We start from the raw sequence: 16,542 nt of genomic DNA, 5'->3' as shown, positions 1-16,542 counted from the left end.
AGAACATAAATCAAAATGAGAAAAAATCAGAGCTAGTTGACAGAATTCAACATTTCAAAATAAAAGTAAATATTAGTTTAGAAATTAAGACTAAATTAGAATGAATACAAATGTAAATGAAAACAACAAATAATACATTTAGAAAAAACATATAAAGAAATTTAAAGTGAGATTAAAAATGTCAAGAAAGTGAGAATTTTAAGACAGGCAAACCGAATGCAAAACATGTATAACAGGAGGCCTTGAAAAGAAAACCAAACCAAGAAGAAAGACCAAATATTAAAATCTATTGTTCAAAAAAAAAAAAAAAAGATTTGTAATAAAGATTTAAACATATTAATATTGACCCAGAATTACTAGCAGCAAGATATGTTCTATTTACAGTATCAATTTTTTAAGAAAAAGAAAATAAATATACTTTAGACATCTAGGGAAAAAAGGCATATGAATTATAAGGGAAATGAAATTAGATAATTATTAGACTTTTTATAGCAATGTTTTATGCCAAATAAAAATGTAATAACATATTTAAGATACTTAAGGAAGAAAATATGAGTCAAAGATTTTATTTCCTATGAAACTGATATATAAAGTCACATATAAGCTGTTATCACCAGGCAAAAACTCAGAGAATATTGTTACCTTGAACTTATCCTAAGGAGTTTACTAGACATCGAGCTTCAGACAACCAAAATGGTTAAAAAGTCATTGGCATGGGAAAAAATATATATAGATATAATATAACAGGAAATACCAGTATTCTCTTAAGGAGTTTTTATAGTCCCGTAATAAGTATTTCTAGAATTCAGGTTGTGGTCTTCAAATACTATCTGCCATTGAAAGAAATCAGGATTTCATGGAGAAGAGCTGAATCTAGGATGTACTATCTGGAATATCTTGTCATTCCAGATAGCAAGAAAACTATCAAAAGGTTCTATGGGTATGTCCAAAAGACTCAGGAAACAACTATCATATATAACCACAGGCCAAAGATGGGGCAATTTAAACTTCAGTAAAGATAATAATTTCAATAAATTGAAAGTAATAAAATTTGTTTAAATCCATGAGTTATTAATGATATATTTTAAGAATGTATACAATTTGTCATTTTTTGAAGATGAAAGAGAATCAATATATTACAAAAACTGGCTAGAGAGATAAATAAAGCATTTACTTGTATTTCCTATTTGAACTATACAACTGGATAACTAAATAATATATAAAATATACTTCAGGAACAACAGAATACTGTATCAAAAGAAAAGCTTAGCTTTTCTCCATTCCCTGCGCGTTCCCTCATCCTCTTCTCTAGCTTCTTTGTATAGAATTAACAAGATTCTGTAATCTAAAATAGGAAAACAGGGATGGAATGTAAGTTACTGAGATAAGAGAGAGCCTCTAACCTTGGATAGAAGAGAAAGTAGAAGTCCTATAAGAGAATACAAGAGTTGAAGGAAAGACAGAACTGTCAGAGAAAAAAATCATAATGTTCCACAAAATGCTAACATGGCTGAACAGAGATCTTGGTGCTATGCTGACTTGAGAGAGAGCGCAGATGGTGGTCCAGAGAGAAGAGGGTACGGAAGAGTTGAAAGATACCCAACTATGTCAGGGGAGGTTCACTTAGAGAAGAGGGAAGTATGGATTCGGTATTAGTTTCTCTCGCAGCAGTGCAGACTTGCTTCTGTCAGTTCGCGAGTAATATGAATAAAATGGTAGCTCCCACCAGTGCAGTTTTGAGACTGTTAAACCACTCCGTGTGCTAGAAGGCTCTGTTACTGGGAAGGTGTACGGAGGGGAATCTGCAAGTTGGAAGTCTTCCGCACCAGACAATATATTTTAAAAACTGCCAAATTATTTTTTTAAGTTTGTAATAAATATTTTTTAAAAATGACTCTAGAATGGTTTGTATACTATTTAAATGCAATGCTTTTAGTAAAGGAGTTGCTCAATAGTTTGCTGAATTGCTTTACATGTTGTGAGGATCAATTAAAGTATCCTTGATGACTTGGGGTTATCATTATCAACGTGCTTGTTGACTGGAGCTATAATGCAGCTGTCTCCTCAAGGTCACTAGGAGGTCCGAGCAGCTCTTTGTTCTAGACTAAATGGTCCCCGTTTGAGTATTTGGTAGTTGTTTTTGTTCCTTCACATGCCTTGCTGGAAATGTTTACTTCTTTGCTTTCATTCTTATTTCTGTCAATCGTGTTTAACTCTGTGCAATTGGTGGATTTTTGTTTCTGTAGGTTGGGACTGATCATTAAAGTTATTAAGAATTACTTGTAAAATATAAATTCATAGAGTGTGAGTTTTTGAGACAGGGCTTTTCACTTGTGCATCAGGATCCACTAAATGGGTTGGGAAATCAATTTAGTGGTCAGGACTCACTTTTACTGTATACGTAAATAGAACAGAATTGAAAACATTTTGTTCATTACACGTGACAAATGTAAATGTTTTGTGAAACCCAGTATGTGTATAATGGTAGAAAATGTAAACTATGAGTTATTATTTGAATGTAACTCATAGTAAGAAATAATTGAATAAGTTTTAAGGCATTGGATTTTTGGCGTTTATCTTTTTTTCCCAGATTATTTCTTATAACTTCTTGATGACTTTGCAGGTATTTGAGGGAGAAGAATAAGTTACCTCTATGCAAAATCTCTCCTTAACTTTAACTTCCTTAGGAAAGGGGCCTGTGAGACCTCTAGTACCTACAATGGAGTCATTTTTAAAGAATAACTGTAGCTGAAAAGATTGAGAATCAGTACAAACCTGACCTCTTCTTGATGTGATGGTTATGACAGAGACACACTTGCCAGCAGTCTGAGAAGTGAGAGCAAGTCTCAGAGAAAGAATGAGAAGGGCGAAGACCATTACTCATGTGTGCAGCATTTTGGGTAGAAATGTGGGTCTCCAGATGCTTTCATTTTGGAAAATACCTTTACTCTGCTATTTGGTGCTAGCAGCAGCAAATTAGCCTCAGAAAAAGAGGTTTCCCTAGGTAAGTCTCAAGTCACACTTTCAAATGATGTTATAGCTGGAATCTTTGAGGTTGCTTTTCTGCCCACTCCAGCTCACTATGGAAGTCTAATGGGGATCCTTGGCAGTGGTCTGAGTCTAAACAGAACTAATTAGAGAAAATTACTGCATTTCTCTGAAATCTAAGAATGAGAGTGGAAGGTGGCTAGGCAGGGCACAGATTAGAAATAGGAACAGAAACTCCTAACTCTACAGACAAGCTAGATATTTAAATATTTATCAAATAAAAAGATGATGATGTTGATGATGATGATGCTGATGATAATTTTACTGACTTTCCTCCTTTCCAGTACGTCAGGGATGAGGGATAGCCACTTCTCTGTTTCCTGACTTTTTTCATACTCCTTTACTTTTCTTCTCTCCATTTGCTTCCTGTTGTTTCTTTCAACCTTATAAAAAGAAAATAAAAAAAGAAAGAAAACAAACAGACCCTTATGCTATTATTTTTTTATTGATTAATGTATTAACTTAGACTCTTTTGATTCCAATATTGTAAAAGTCACTAGGTTGGCTACTTTGAAAGATATAAGACTACACATAAGCCCGTTGCTCCAGAAGTGTGTAATGCAGAGGGCTGAGGGCATTAGGAAAGGAGGAGGGGGCACAGATCTTCATTTCCCCCGTGGTCCAAATACATGCAGAGCATAATCCATAAATGTACTTATTTTTCAGAAGACACACAGACCAGGAATTTTTTTTCTTACCTTAATTTTATCTGCTAGATAGCTGTTCTTATAATCTTTAAACCTAATGAACCCATTTAGTATTAAAAAAAAAATCTAGCTTGATTACAAAAGTCAATATTATGTCCATATATTTTACACCAACATCTCAAGACTTTTCACCATGAGTTTACTTGGAATAGATCTACATATTCAATGAATTGGGAGGCATGGTTTCTTCCATGAATAATACAAAACCTCAAGAAGATTTTCTCAGAAACTCAGCTATCATTAGAATTATTCAAAGAATGAAAACTTCTCCTGAAAAGAATTCCCAATAGCTCATTTGCTATGTAAACAAATCATGTGTCCTGAAGGTATGGTTGGAGTATATAAAATATTAAAATGTGGATACCTGATAGATTCTAGGATGAAATTTAAATTTGTGGGCAAACACTTCGTGGAGCAGTGGGAGACTCTTATGGTTCAATGAGTCTTATATTAAAAATAAGACAAGGTAAGATAAATTTGCCCTGAGAATACTACAAGCATGAATTTTATGCCCTGTATCACCATGACTGCAGTGCTGGATGCCCTTTTGATCATGTGGAATTGTAGAAAATGAGGACAATCAACCCAGGCAGAGGCAGGCAATTTACACAATTGAATAGAAAGTAAAAAGAGGTAAGGAAGAGGATGAATGTAAAATGAAAGTGAGTGATGACAGCACATCATTATTATAAAAGTCATGCAGTCATGTGTCACACAATGACATTTTGGTCAACAACAGACCGCATATATGATGTTTGTCCCATAAGATTATCATGGAGCTTAAAAATTCTTATTGCCCAGTGACATCATAGCTCAATGCATTACTCACAGCTATTAATATAGAACAAGGACATAAAGAAATAAATATTTTTGTACAGCTGTACAATGTGCTTGTGTTTTGAGCTAAGTGCTATTACACAGAATCAAAAAGATGAAAAAAAATAAAATTTATAATGTAAAAAGTTACAGTTAACTAAGGCTAATTTATTATTGGAGAAAGAAAATTTTATAAATTTAATATAGCCCAAGTGCACAGTGTTTATAAAGTCTACAGTAGTGTATGGTGATGTCCTAGGCCTTCACATTCACTCACCACTCACTGACTCAGCCAGAGCAAACTCCTGTCCGGCAAGCTTCACTCATCTGTGCCCTATACATGTGACCCATTTTAAAAATCTTTTATACTATATTTTTACTGTGGCTTTTCTATGTTTAGGTACACAAGTATTTATCATTGTGTTACAATAGCCTACAGTATTCAGTACAGTAACCTGCTGTACAGGTTTGTAGCATAGGAACAATAAGCTATACCATCTGGCCGAGGTGTGTAGTAGGCTAGATGATCTAGGTTTACGTAAGTGCACTCTATGGTGTTCACACAGCCATGGACACCCTTAACAATCCATTTCTCAGAATGTATCCCTGTCATAAAGTGATACATGACTGTAATTCACTGAATCCTTTCAGTACAATTACTGTGCTAAATGTTTTTATGCGCCTTTCCTCATGTAATCTTTAAGATAAACCTTTGATGTAGACTTTAATTTTATTTCTGAAAATCAACAACTATCAGGTGAGGCCAGTGTCAACAATCAAAGTGGTTTATTCTGTTTTGCAGGCAATGCTGGAGACTAGGCATGTCCCCTGCCAACATTCAGGCAGTAAGCGGATGCAAGATTGATCTTTAAGCAGAAACTAAAATATAAAGATTCTGCTTCCTAAGTGAACAAAGCTGGAAAGTAGTAGACAGGTTGTTGGGACCAAACCAAGTGATCCCTAGTTCAGAGAGGGACATCTATACAGACATCCAGAATAATACACCAACAACCGAGACAGGAGGGTTGGCCTAGCTAAACCTCAGCATGATGTGGTTTATGGGCTAACTGCAGCACAGCAGGCACATGAGACTCAGGAAATCACAAGATTAATTCCAAATATCACTTGTGATGATGCTGAGCCCTCTAATATTCTAATATTATCTCATCCTAACTTAAGTACTTGACAACAAACCTATAATAGAGGCATTATTGCTTGATAATCATCATTGTGATCATCCTCACCATCATCACCACCACCACCACCACCATCACCACCACCGCCATCATTATTATCTTCATCACCATCACCACCACCATCACTACCACCACCACCACCACCACCACTGTCACCACCACCACCATCATCACCATCATCATCATCTTTACCAGTTAGGCAATTGTGACTTAGAGAAGTTAGATAACTTACTCATGATCTACAGGAGGGTAGAGCCATGGCTTGAACTCAGGTTATCTGAACCTAGAGAGAAACATCTTAACAAACCTCTTGCTTATCCAAGTGAAAGTACCAGACTCATCCATTCATTCAGTAAACTGATATCTATAGGACACCTACTATCTGCCAGCCATGGTGACAGGTTGTAGTATGAGGTGCTCCATAAATATCAGTTTGCTAAATGAACGAATGAACGCATTAATGAATATGCTGTTATATTTATGAACACATAGGACACACTAATTTGAAACTATGCTATTTTGATTAAACTGTTCTGCTGGAGGCCATAGTGCAAGGTCAAATACTGGGGGGGCAATAGTCTCCCCCAGAGTGAATGGCTATGACCTCACTGTCAATTACCCTGACACAAGGCCTATCTTGCACTAGGGAAGGAAGGATGGTGACGCAGGCATTAGACCAGAGGGAAAGCAGAACTCCTGTTCTTTCAATTTTCTGGCAGTTAGGTCTGGACTTAGAAGCAGAGGTGCTCAGAGCCCGCCCAGCATTGCGGGCAACTGTTTCTGATACATAGAGCTGAATCCCGTGGATGGGCCTGAACTTCTGGGCTCCCTGATCCTTGGCATTTAGTTGTCCTGAATAACTGATCTTTATGTCTAGACTTTACACAGTCAGTAGACTCTTATTAAAAGTAACAGCCTAGCCTTGGTTATGTTGGAAGTGGGGCAATTTACAGTGAGGCCAGGGGAATTTTTTCTAGGCAAGAGTAAAGGTTGACATGTTTCCTTAGTTCTTGGTACAGCAGAAGTCTCCTGGGGACAGCACAGAAGAGGACAGTGTCATGACAATCTTATGGATGCTTAAGAACAGGGGGAGATAAGAAATTGCTGCTAAACACATGGGAACAGATCTCCGGAGGACTCATATATTTAACTGGCATACATGTAGTCAGGAGTGGGTGATTAGGGGATAGGAGTGTTGAAAGGAGTTCATCTCATACAAATACAGTTTGATTTTGTGGGCCCTTGCTGATGAAGACTGGGCAAACAAAATCCCATATCTGCAAGAGTTAGTAATTGAGTACCCATTGTATAGCAAACAGAGCTGAGTCCTGGTGGCCAGAAGACCCAGACTTTCCTCCGAGAGTGTCTGGATTAGTTCAGTGGGTGTCCATCACCTTCTCTGAAGCCAGGACTAATGATATTCACATGTGCGATGTATGCCAACTGGAAGCCACATCTTATGTTCAGTTCTCATTCCTAGCATTGGCTAAAGCCCAGCCATTTCTTTCCCACTCAACAAAGCATATAGGACTCCAAGGAAAGTGTGAAGCTATTAAAGGGATAATCTGAATTCTTTCTAATTTATATGTAAAGTAGGTGTTTACAAATTGTAAATAAATGTGAAACACAATGACACTGAGCAAAATCATCTGTAAAATGCCTTCTTGGCCTATTAAACTGTGCCTACACTATCTTCAGATAAATTGATATGAACATTCTTCCAGGGGGAGTGGTAAGAAGGGAAGAAAGAAGAGCGAGAAACTGGACATGATACTGTGATTTCATTCTGATATTGAGGGTTGGGGAATGAAACAAGTGAGAACTGGGAAGCTGTGCTGGGTAACCAGCACACAGAGATGAATGTCACAGGGGGGATCCTCTGGAGGAAGAGATGCCACCTGCACACCTTGGAAAGACCCATGACAGGTGGAGTAGAGCATAAACATCTTCCCACCTCTGCTGAAGTGTAGGGGTGGCCACCTAAGGATGAGTCACTATCTTCCCTGAATGAAATGGTTCGTAGTGAGGTGTCAAGATGGAGAACAGAAACAACCAAACAACAACAAAACTTCGTCCACATCCATATTCCTCATTTCTGTTTTACACCAGGACGCAGGCAGCCTCATCCTTCTCCGCATGGGATTCTCCTCAGCGTCCTGGGAATGGATGCCAGATGAGGGGACAGAGAGTGCCTGCAATCTGATCCCCTGACGCTCCACTAACAGCTTCTCTTCCTCATTTTCCCTTTGTCTCTCAATGCCCCAGGGAGTCAGTAGATCACCTGTACTTACCCAGGAAGAAAAGTTGAAGGGCACAAAGTTGCAGGGACTCACTGCCAAACGGAAGGTGGATCAGGGAACAAAAGAGACTCCCCTGCTGTAGGGTTAACCATTCTCCAGCACTGCTGCATTTTCAGAGCTGGCCTCCCGTGAAAGGACATGTGACACTGTTTCATTTCTCTTAAGCTTATAACACGGACAGACTCCCTGGGGTGGGATGCCTCAAGCAGAATTCATGCTTTTTCTTGGGATCAGGAGATTTTCAGTGGGTAAGTGTGAGGACTTTCACTTCTGACAAGCAACAGCATCACTTGATCAGCACGTAATTCTTAGCACAAAAAATAAATAAATAAATAAATAAATTGGCTGAGCTAAATGGAAAAGGATCAGGCACAGACAGATTAGATTTTCCTTTAAATAAGCATGGCCTTTCCAAAAGGCAAGAAAAACGTTTGGAGCAAAACATGTTGGGCATGAAAGTTTCCAATGAAATACCTATCCACCCTAAGCAAGAACAAGAATCACTCCACAATCTCTGAGTAGTCAGAACCACTCCTTTGCTGAATCAGTGAGAATGGTTTAAAGGTGTTTGTTTGTACAGGCAGAGGTGTCTCTCTAATGCTAAACCCTGTCCTCTGGTCTTGCATAGTTTTCACTCTCTGTGTTTTTTTAATTAAATGACTAGTATTTGGGATACTTGATATTTGCCCAAACTTTAGCTTGATCCCAAAGATGCTGAAAAAACTTCTCTCCTTAAAGGCAGCAGACAGTTCTTCATATTAAACAGAATGGCTGTATTGTAGTCTGATCACTAGTTAGTGTTGATCAGTTTGCTCCTTAAAACTTCATGAAGGTTTTCTTACATGTCTCATCCAACATCTTCCTGTTTTCAGTGTGTGTCCTTTATCTTCTGTCCAAATACCAATCCTTTCCCTGTACTTTTTATTTTAATGATCCAAATTAAAATGCCAAGTTCCTTTCATGTCTCTTTTTCATTACCAATCACATTCAGTTAATCATCAAGCCCAAATAATTTAAAATTTCCCTCAAATTCATATACTGTGTTAATAAATACCTGTTGAACAGTTTTCTATGTACCAGCCACGTATCTGTGCATTAAAGATACTGAGTGAAAAGAGTGATATTCTCTTGGAACTGCTCTTTAGTGGGAAAGGCAACTGATAAATAAACAAGATATACATATATATATATATATATATATATATATATATATATATATATATGCCTATCAAGATAATAAAATAAGGCATTATGATTTAGAGTCACTTGTGTGTCCTCTCTAATTGAGTGACATTTAAGCTGAGACCTGGATGTTGTGAAACAGCCAGCTACACAAACATCTGGAGGAGAAGCAGTCCAAGCTGGAGGAAGAGCAGGTGTAAAGTCCCTGGGATAATGAATAGTTTACCTATTTAAGACAGAGAAAGGGACCTTTGGTTGGAACATAGTGATATTGTGGTTTTAGAACCTAACATTAAGGCTGAAAAGTAAGAGAAAAGGGCGCAGTGAGCTGTAATCAAGAGTTCTGGTACATTTTACATGCAATGAGAAGCCATTGAGGGGTCTGAAAAATATAGTAATGTAAATCTAAATTATATTTTTAAAAATATGAAGAATGAATGCTAGAGATGATGGTGGCTTGGGCTAGGTGATTGCTGTGGAAAGAAATGATCTATTCTCTGCATATTAAGCAGTTATAATTGATACCAATTGTTGACGAATTGGGTATGGAATGTAAGTCACATAGAGAAATCAGGAATGAGGTCTAGGTTTCTGATCTGAATAACAAGTGTGTAGTGGTATCATTCATTCCCATTCCCTTATCATCAGCTTTCACTTAGATTTTTGCCTAGTCTAATATCTTGTCCACCAAACTGCACGCCCTTTAAAATCTGTCATCCACATTGCTGCCAAGGTGATTCATACAGAAAAATGTATGTTCTCATTATTTCATTCCTCATAACCTTTCCACAAACACCCATTATTCAGAAGAGATGACAAACTCCTTTATACAATGTTCAATAATATGGTATGCAGAATTCTAAGATGGACCCCCAACTTCTATGCTCTGATGTAATTGGCCTGTATAATTCCCACCCCTTGAATGTGCTTTGGACCTGTGAATGTAATGGATATCACCCCTATATTTACGGTACGCTATATGCCAATGATAAATGACAGTGGGTGGGCCTGACTTAATCAGGTGACAGTATTTAAAAGAGGAACTGACCTTTCCTGATGACAGAGACTCTTTTCCTGGCCATGAAGAAGCAAGCCATCATGAGCTTTACAGCTGACAGGAAGGGAATTTTGCCAACAACTATGTATGCTTGGAAGATGACCCCAAGACTCAGACAGGATCCAAGCCCGGGAGACACCTTGATTGCAGCCTTGTGACCCCTTCAGGAGAGGTACCAACTAAGCCATGCCTGGGTTCCTGACCCATGGAAACTATGAGAAAATGCAGACAGCATAAAGAGAATTAGGAAACTAATGCAAAGGCCTTTCATGCTCGACCTCTATTGACTTCCAACCTGATCAGTCATCTTAACTGGCCTCAACCTTTCTATTTCAACAGCACCAAGTAATTTACAGATTCTGGCCTTTACCTCACTGGCCTTTACTCCCATGCTACTGATAATACAGGCCCCTTTTTTTCTAGAATTTTCTCCATGTCTCCATCATCTAATCTCTACCTACAAATGTCCATTTGGGAAGGCTCAGTTCACAGTTCACCTTCATTAATTCACTCTTTCAATACATTTTTATTGTTATCCATGTCACACTAGTCAGAGGATATAGAGTGATAAACAGAAACCTCTGCCTTCATTTCCATTACATCCCTTTGGGAGAAAGAGCTCTTTTAACAAATAAAAAATCAAATGAACCTATTAGTTTCAATTGGGATAAAAATCTATGATGGAAAGAAAGATCAGACAAAAAAACAAAACAAAACAAACAAACAAAAAAAACCCAGTGGCTTCTCCACAGAGCCTTCCCAGTCCATTTTGACCTGTCCCACCATTTTGCATCTGCTCTCCATAGATTTCAAGCATCCTGAAGTTAGGGATGGTATTTTGTTCCTCTCCATCTCCCCAGTACTTATACCACATTTTGCACATGTACAATAATTTTGTTGAGTAAATGAATATAAGATCTGTCAGTTCCTTTTGGCCCCTGTGAAAGCCTGAGTAAAACATTGCAAAACCAAAAAGCTACATCTATTTTGTGCCTAAATCTAGAAGGGCCTGGCCTAGGGATTTAATATCCAATAGAGTAGAACCTTAATTAACTAGCTGCTCTTAGCATATTTCCCAGCATCTCTGCACACTTGTTTTAACATGACCCAGCAGCCTCCTTGATCCCCAAAATGAATTATCAATCTGTCTACTTGGCATCTAATCATAGTCCCTGGTGCCCTTCTAGTTCCCTGTTAGTTCATTTCAATCCTCTGGGGTTTACTTGTCACCTAGTTTCTTTTAATCCCATTCTCTGCTTGCAATTTCTGTTGCATAGATTCCTATTAAAACAGATATTTGTCAAGTTTGAGGCCTCCCAGCATTTTTGAACACCCTATTTAAGTTGAAGTAATTTATTTCCTACCTTTTCACTCTTGATGGGCGCCAAGTACTCAATTCCCCAGCCTCTTTTTGCAGCTGGGGCATACTCACATCTATCAATCAGACTCAAGGGATGGACTGTGAATTAAAAGGTAGTAATTTAAACAAGTAGGCCCCATGTGGAATCCACATCTGGCTTCCAGGAGCAGTGGTAGTTAAGGTTCTAGCAGAAGCATCCAGGGCTGGCTTCCATGCTATTTGTGTCTAGCAGAGGTATCAGGTTTTCTCCATGGGGCCAGTTTTGTGATATGACTTTGTACATTCTTCTGGGCTGCATAGCCTTGACACTCTGTGAGCTATCCAATGTTCTTTGATATATGTCTTAAACTATAGAAGCTAGTTTATATATAGTATAACTAAGAACCTTGCCTGTTACACTTCTATTTAACAACACCCCCATCTCACTATCCTCTTGGCAATTGCCCCTTTTCCTTGCCACACACACACACACACACACACACACACACACACACACTCACAAAGTAGACACCTGAGTGTGGGTGAAGGTCCAAAGAGCACTAGTGTTTAGCAAGCCCCTTTGGGTTAGAGATAATCCACTGACATCGTCGACTCTTCACTTGGTTTCTCTGAACCCCTGACATAATCAGTCTCAAAACCTTTTCTCTACCAACCAATATTCTCCCCCAAGATGCTCAATAGCTATGGCTTTACCGATAGAGCAGTATTATTCTATAAATCTCTAAACTGGGGATTTCAGGGGACAGATTTGGGCAACAGTTTTACTTGAGAAGCAATACAAGACTTGCTCATTCCCACACATCTCCCCAGAAGGAAAATTCACTGTGGTGGCCTCATTAACAGTTGCTATATAGATCTGCTACCAAGGAAACTATATCCATTTTGATATCCAAAGCCAGAGCTTAATCAAAAATGGAAACAGGAAAACATTTTAAAACACACAGCCTTATTTATTCCTGCATCGTAATCACCGCAGGCCCATTATATTGGCAGGTGAGCTTTCTCACGCAATTATAGACACAATGAAGGGGAGGCAGCAAGCAGGGTAGGCTTAAGGTGGGGTGGAGTCCATCAAGACAGCAGCTCACCTCATCAGCAGAAGTACCAGAGTCTACCGGAAGTGTTGCTCCACACGGAGATGGGGACCTGGAGGATGCTCTGAGCATCGATGACAGTGCCAGGATGTGGTTCCCCAGACAGCCATACTGCTACCGTCTTTCCCCGAAAAGAAGACCGGATCATATATTAATTTTTGCTCCAAAAGATGCATTAGGGCTTATGTTCAGGGGATGTCATCCTGAAAAATCATGCTAGGGCTTATTTTCCAGTTACGTCTTATTTTGGGGGAAACACGGTGTATGAAGCAATTTTCTCAATGTTTTATGGCTTTAAAAAATTATTATCACCTGCCTTTGAATTTCGAACAAGAAAATGTAAGCTAATTCAAGACTCCAAGTATAATGATGATTTAGCATATTTTAGTTATGAAACCAGTTACTCTTTCTTATGACATCCTACCAAGGTCCTTTCATGACCAAAGGACATGGTAGAGTATGAAAAAGGCCTGCACATGGAGAGTGAACCTGAGCCAGCATTGCTTCTGCCTCTTCCTGGCTCTGGATTTTGGGGTAAGTCACTCCTCAAGCCTGAGCACCTGTCTTGTGAAATAGGACCCTCAGTACACACCCCACAAGTGATATGGGAATGTGACTGGCATGCAGCACATTTGTCGTGGGCTGTCAATCATATTTTGCCAACTCTGTTGTTTCAGAATCTGTGGCCAGCCTTGTTCCAAGGCACAGAGTCCTAGAAACCAACTGCAAGGAGAAGACAAAACATTAGGAATATATTAGCTGAATGACTCCCTTTCTCACCTCTCTCTTCAGCTATGGCAGACCAGATCCTGGCAGCATCTGGGTCTCCACATAAACAGCTGTCTCCATGAAACAAGGCAGGAGGCCCATATTAAATAATGAAGATAGAATACATTAATTACACCATGGTAAGTAACTATCATACAAAATATGACCATTATATGATTGTTATTACTTTTATTGCATTATTCATGCTGACATAAATATAACAGCCCACTAGTCATCAGTATCATGCTGTTTTTATACAGAAAGAAAATGGAGCTCAAACCATTTAATAGGCTAATGGTCAAACCTCTAACACACCAAAATAATGGTTGGCAGTGCATGAAAAGATGCCAGCAAGTTTGCCAGTCAGACAGCTTAATGACTGCGCTACATTTTCACTTTGACTTCTCATTCCACAGATGCCTTCCTCGCCTGTCAGCCTTACAACTGGGCAGAATAGGTTGCAACATATGGGAGTATGAATAAAAGGGCACATAATATGTTACACTGGCCTAGAATATCAAACATGGTGCTCCAGTTCTAGTATTCGAGCTTCGTTTGTTTCATTCTTGAAAATAACTTTTGAGATCTATTCCAGCTCCACACATAACAAAACTCTGTCATGTTAACTCATGTATTTTAAGTGTAATTGTAGCAACAATATCTCATTTGAAGTGGGTAAGGTTTTAACTCAATATAAAATTAGGAAAATGAAACGAAGATATACTTTCCCAAGGATAAAATTGTTGGCATCGATATTAAGTGTAATGAATTAAAATTCTTGGTTTTATTTTTCGGTATATTATACTACCCCTTATTATGTCTAAGTACCCATAGAGAATGGGTCTAGAAAGAGAAAGGAAGAAGAAGCTTAAACTGGTAGAAAGTATATAAAGTAAAGACAAGTTTACAACTATATAATTCTGAATGACTTTCTTTCTACTTATCAAGCTGGATGGGCTTACTTCTTGTCCTATTCCTCAGCTTCTTCCTCATGCAAATCTGAAATAGGTAAGGAAAGGTATTTAAAAATTGCATAAACTTTTGAAATTATTACAAAGGGATTAAAATTTGCTCCTGATGAGCACTTAGCAAATGTCTAATACAGATATGTGAAAATATCTAGATGGGACTGAATTTTAGATCCGTCGATGGCTATTTTTAACCATATGTGGATATAGAAATGGACCATCAACAGGTATTTATTGAGGGCCTTCTGTGTACAAAACAGAGCCTGAGATCACTATTTCCAGACTTTTGTTAATGTGTTTGGATCTTTACATGTTGGAGGAAGTCATCCAAACGATGTTATCTCCTGTTGAACTATGAGCTGGACCCAGGCAGTTGGAGGCTCCTCATCCTTCTCCCTTGTTCTTGGAATGTACAAGTACGTTCCACCCAACATACCCGTAGTGGGAGCCTTTTTCAAGAACATAGTCTTGAGAGCACAATGTATTGTTGAGATCATCTGGATGGTACACATGACTGAACCCAGTTAAGGCCTCCTCTATAAAATTTGAAGATTCTGGTGGGCAGGTGTGGAGATACACTTGTCTTATGGTTGCCCAAGACAAGCCTAATATTTAAGTTCCCTTGCTTATTAAAACTGTCACCTACCAATCTGGAGTGTCTTGCCTCTTTCTTTGGTCTCTTCTGGCCTTCTGTGTATGGGGGCCTTTTCACCTGGGGAACTCTCGAGGATGTGAACCAATATTGAACCTCCTTGGACAACAGAGGCAATCACCATTATTTTACCATTACTCCCTATTTCTGTTAAATTTTCAACTGAAGTCAAAGTAAGAAGTCAAAGTAAGATATATAAAAATCTCCACCAGAAGTCTCTTACTAGATGCCAAGTAGGACAAAGTTCACACTGATCGCCCAGCTCTCTCAGGATTCTTATAATGATCCATGAAATGATGCATGTGAAATAGTTTGTGGCAAAGGGTTATATGAGTGTAAGATATTGCTATCACCAGATATACTTTTCTAAGTTAACAATATAATGGGAAATGACTTGAGATTTGATCTTGATACTATGCTCACCTTATTTTTAGAAAAGTGTATTGATGTTTTATTTCACGATAACTCTCAAAAATCACTGGTAGCTGTATTATTTTCTATTTTACTTTATACTCATGATTTAAAGCAGTACTTAAATTGCTAATGAGTCTTATTTAATTTATTATTATGGAAATTTAAACAAATATGTAAAAGTAGAGCATGAACTTCCATGTACGCATGAACCAGTTTTAACAATTTCTAGCACGTGGCCAAATTTGTTTTCACTTCCACCTCCTTACCCCCAATACACACAGTGAATTTTTATAAAAACAAACACTAAGCATAGTACCATTTCTTCCTTAAATATTTCAATGTATATTTTTAAAATATAAGGACTCTTTCTCTGTGAGTTTGTTTTTAAAACAACCACAATAGATGACCACATTTAAAAGATGCCTTCAGGAGACAATTTCCTATTAGGGAAAAATACTGTGCCGGGTGTCTTACTCAAGAATATTCCATGACTCCCTAATGTCCGCTGGATGAAATCTCAACCTGAAGATCATCCTCTAATCAAAATCTTCCCATTGCCTCCTCCCCCACTCCCTGGGCATATTTGTTCACACTATTTAATCCATCATAATGCCAGGCCTCCAGCTGCCTTTCGGTCTTGACCCTACCCATTTTGCAAGGACTTGTCCAATTCAAGCTCTTGATTGCCACACATCATTGCAGCCTCTAGTGATTTTTTTTTTCTTTTAAACCCTTGTTCCATTTACTCTCCTATTAGAAGGCAGTATTACAGGGATTAAAAATATGTGCTCTGGAGTCTGATAGAGCTGGGTCTGGGAATTTGTTCATGACTTACTTACTAGCTAAATGCCCTTGGGAAAGTTCTCCCTAATCCTCATGTCCTCAGGTGCTAATATGAATAATTTATATTGTAGTTAAGGAGATTAATTAAGTATATATATATATATATATATACACACACACATTCATATATATATATA

General features: G+C 38.2%; 1 long non-coding RNA gene across 1 annotated transcript in view; it reads left to right on the top strand.

Moving 5' to 3' along the window:
- LOC141573067 (uncharacterized) overlaps positions 1 to 13,659 on the top strand; it is a 188,218-nt gene extending 174,559 nt beyond the window's left edge. Inside the window, exon 6 of the long non-coding RNA XR_012498636.1 lies at positions 13,553 to 13,659. This is a non-coding gene — a long non-coding RNA (uncharacterized LOC141573067). The remainder of the gene's footprint in view (positions 1 to 13,552) is intronic.
- The last annotated feature ends 2,883 nt before the right edge of the window (positions 13,660 to 16,542 follow it).

The sequence above is a fragment of the Rhinolophus sinicus genome, linkage group LG09 (genome assembly GCF_036562045.2).
Source record: "Rhinolophus sinicus isolate RSC01 linkage group LG09, ASM3656204v1, whole genome shotgun sequence".
NCBI lineage: Eukaryota > Metazoa > Chordata > Mammalia > Chiroptera > Rhinolophidae > Rhinolophus > Rhinolophus sinicus.
The sequence above is the reverse complement of the archived record's forward strand: the minus strand, read 5'-3'. Positions and strand labels throughout refer to the sequence as shown.